Consider the following 4,608-nt stretch of genomic DNA (forward strand, 5'->3'; position numbering starts at 1 on the left):
CTATACTTGAGGAAAAAGATTAGGTTTTCCTCATTCTCCTTTTCACCTAAGTCCTGATTCCTTCAGCTTTTCCCTATAATCATATATTGAAACAGCTCATCATTTTTATTACTCTTCCCTGCAGCCCATTTTGAATTTCCACCCCATCCCCACCCACTCGTGTCCCAATCTCAGTTAATAAGAAAATATGAAGGGAAGGGAATGTGCTAACATAAACCTTGAATGCATAACATTTTGGACTGCTCCTACCAGGGTCTCTGACCATGACATTTTATTTAAGAAGCTTCATAGAAATTGGTGATTTTTTTCTTCAGTCCTTTATTTCAAAGATTATAGCATTCCACAAATGGGTAGAAAATGTTGGTCACTTCCTTCATATTTTCAAACATAATCGGCTGCATCTTTTGGTAACAAATGCCCATTTATTTAGTCCACAAATATTTTTTGAACACTTAGAACCTGCCAGACACTGTGAATACCACATCAAGTAGATTGACATTAACTTTGGGTCAGGACAACTTGTTTAGGCAGGTCCTAACAGCCTGCGAATATGAGAAATGTCAACAACCCCCACCTACAGTATGGCTGAAAGATAATGTTTATCAACCCAAAATTAGTTTAGCCTCTTCCAAATCCACTATGCATATAGAAATGGACCTAGATTATAGTTAACTTTACATTACCTACAAGGAGGGAATACTGTCTTCTATAATTCAAGTTGGTGCACCATTAAAAATAATCATTTGTCTTTGGGGTATGTTCTGAAACATACATATTCCATTCAATGCTGCCATGGGTAGATAGCACTGATCAATCAAAAACCTTATGTCTGCAACTATTTTAGTACTCAAATGATAGGGGAGAGGGAGCTCTGTGAGGTCTCTTTTGTAGGAGCATTAATCCCGTTCATGAGGGCTCTGCCGTCATGACTTAAGCAACTTGCAAGGGCCCTACACCCAAATCCTGACCCACTGGACTGGGCATTAGAATTTCAACATACGAATTTGGCAGTGAGAAAGAAGAGAGTGGGCAGATGACAAAAATGTTCTGCTTATAGCAGAAATCTTTTTTTTTCCTATGGTTATGATTTTCCCCATGCCCTGAACACTATTCCTTACTCTGAGGTTGCAACAATTTGCAGAGCCAATTGCATTATGCGTTTTTGGTGCTATGCATTCTCGGCACTATGCTGGTGGTTTTGGGACACCAGATGGTTAAGTGAGCCTGGTAACTCTCTTCTCACGTTACCCTGTGTGGTTGTGCTCTGCATGTGAACGGTCTAATCCTCTTTCTTTCTTTCTTTCTTTTTTTTTAAGATTTTATTTATTTATGTGACAGAGAGACAGCCAGCGAGAGAGGGAGCACAGCAGGGGAGTGGGAGAGGAAGAAGCAGGCTCCCAGCGGAGGATCCCAACGTGGGACCCGATCCCGGAATGCCGGGATCACGCCCTGAGCCGAAGACAGATGCTTAACGACTGCGCTACCCAGGCGCTGCCTAATCCTCTTTCTACCAGTTATTCTGGCTTCTGCTGAATGAGTTTTGATTCTTAATGCCCAATAAAATGTATGTGAATGATGGTACTGAACCTATCTCAAAGAAGCAACAATATTAAAACTATCCCATGAGGGGCACCTGGGTGGCTCAGTGGTTAAGCGCCTGCCTTCAGCTCAGGTCATGATCCCGGAGTCCTGGGATCAAGACCTGCTTCCAGCTCCCTGCTCAGCGGGAAGCCTGCTTCTCCCTCTTCCACTCCCCCTGCTTGTGTTCCCTCTCTTGCTGTGCCACTCTCTGTCAAATAAATAAAATCTTAAAAAAAAAAAACAAAAAAAAAACTACCCCATGAAATGGGAAAAAGCAAGTTTTATGATAGCTCAAGTCTTTCAAGGAAAGGACCATGGAAAAAAAGAAGAAAAATCTGTAGGCAACTGGAACTTGATGGAAGTGCTTTGACCTAACAACAAACATCAGACTTTACTGTGGTTGACGCCAGTCTGTGGCTTCCAAGAATTTGACGAATTTGAGGACTGATTTCCAGTGTGCAATACCAGGGCCCTATTTCCTTAAGGGGCTGTGCTAATCCTATGCTTTCTGATATCAATTCCATTCTTTCCAGGAACACATGGACCACATCCCCTAGAGAAGAGAGGCAGGAAGTGAGCTCAGAGGCAAGCATTTGAACTTTCCACCCTCCAAACTAATTTTGAAATTTTATGTGCAAATTCTAAGTACTAATGTATTAAAACCCACAGTACATTAAAATAATAATCCACCATCCCCAAGCATATTTTTATAGGAAATTTGTAAGTGGACCACTTAAAAAGTCAAAATAAGTAGGAAATACTGTAGGATAATAGTACATCCTGAAAAGACATTTGATAAAAATTTACTCCCATTCTTAGTCTTAAGGTCTCTAAAAATTTGGAATAGATTATTTTCCTTCTTGTAATGATGAACACCTGTCTCAAACCAAAAGGTGATATACTCAATGGTAAAATACCATAAGCTTTTCTAGTAAAATCTGAATGAAGCAAGAATGCCTACTACAAAATTACCCAGAATCCGTTCCTTCATTCAAAAATATGTATTAAACCCATACATTTTCCCAGGCACTGGGGGGTATAAAGATGAACAAAATAGCCTATTGTCTTGAAAGTTCTCACCAAACAAAAAGATATAAAGACACAACTATTGGAAATGAGAAAGAAAATCGTTACTGTGATGGAATTTCAATCTCAAATGGAACCAGAGGTTATCAAATTTAAAACCTCCTGCCCTTGTTGCCCTCAGGAAAAGAAAACTTCAGGACCGAAATACAGATTTCCTTTAAATACCTGATTTACAGAAAACTGATAATATTGGAATTTTCTTAAAAATGCTGAGAGTTGGTCAGGGGTTGCCTTACATCGACCTTGGTAAGGATTACTCACGGCTTCCAGCGGCACGAACAAGAAACAACGCAGGTCGGGCTGGTCTCGCCAAATAAACTGAACTGAGCTTTGTTTGTGTGAGTGGATTGGTTTTGTCTGCTCAGGGAATTTTCAAAGCTGGTCTCCCCTCGTTTTTGATTTTAACAGACTCTTAACTCTCTCCTCCTTACATTCCCAGCCGGTAAATACGCCCACCCCAAACGCTCCCACAGTCGCTCGCACCTTGCGGCGGTTTCCGTGTCCCGAATTGCACTTCCTCTGCTATTCCCGAATAAACTCATCTTTTTGACAATTTCGAGCTTTTCTCAGTTTACCCCTTTATGCAGGCTGACATTACTGACAGACCATGTACATTTATGTAGACAGTAATTTACATAGAAAATATCAGATAATAAACTGAAAATGAACTAGAATTAACAAGTGAGATAAAAAACATGCCTCCAGATTAGCATTGGGGGGAAATATTGCTCATAAAGTACTAAAAAGATAAAATAGCTAGCCATATTACCAAGGAATATGTAACACCAGAATGAAGGTGAAGGATACCGGAATAAGCCACCCCAAAATATGCCTCTTTGGCATACGGATTATATTGAGCTAAAGACCAGTGAGAGCTGGCAAAGGTAGGAGATCTATTTACTGCTCCCCTAACTGCCTAAAAATAGAGCATAACGGTCCCCCTTTGTAAAGAAAATTTCCATTCCTGAAAGTATCCCCACCTGGAAGACAGCTAGTCCTGAGATGATTCTCACCACCTGAGAGACTCTTGTTTGCCTAAGCCAAGCCTTATTTACCCCCCATTTCCTCCCCTCCCCTTCCCGGAACTTGCCTCCTTGGCCCAGAAGCCCCAATCCCTTGGATTTTGTTTAGCGGGAGGAGACACTGAAGCTCCAAACGTCTGACCACGTCTTTGAGTCTCATTTCTTCATAAAATCCCAATCGTCAGGTATTGTAAGTAACTAAGATTGTTTTTTCTCTTGTTAATCTGTCTTTATTAGTGTGATTCTCAGGGCTCAGCCACTGAAACTAGGAGGGTAGAGGAAGAGTTTGTTTGTTGTTTTGTTTGTTTGTTTTATCTCCTCTAAAAGGAAAGTATAGGGGCGTCAGGGTGGCTCAGTATGTTCACTGTCTGTCTTCGGCTCAGGGCATGATCCTGGAGTCCTGGAATCAAGCCCTGCGTTGGGCTCCCCACTCCACTGGAAGCCTCCTTCACCCTCTCTCTCTCCTTTTGCTCCCCTACTCCTTCTCTCTCTCTCCCTCTCTCTCAAATAAATAAAATCTTAAGAGAGAAAAAGGAAAGTATAAAGTTTCCAGAAAGATCCTAAAGAAAATACCAATACATGGAGAGGCATACTAACTAAACAGAATACAATCTCAGTTTCTTTCAAAATAGCATATAGCTTAAATACGATTTCCATTAAAATTGCAATGATTTTTTTTTACCTTGACAGAGTGATTCTAAATTTAATCTGACAAAATAAAAGCCAAGACTAGCCAAGAAAATCTTGAAACACATGAATGTTAAAGGAAGTCTTTCTTTAGCAGATATGTAAAATCTTCAGGGCCACAGCGGTAATTTTTGAAATGTCTGATTCTGACAAAAGACTCAGACAAAACAATACAAAAATTTATAGGATAAGGAAGGAAATTCGTCAAATGATTTGGGGAAAATTGACAATT

This window comes from Ursus maritimus, unplaced genomic scaffold, assembly GCF_017311325.1.
Source record: "Ursus maritimus isolate PB19 unplaced genomic scaffold, ASM1731132v1 scaffold_10, whole genome shotgun sequence".
Classification (NCBI taxonomy): Eukaryota; Metazoa; Chordata; class Mammalia; order Carnivora; family Ursidae; genus Ursus; species Ursus maritimus.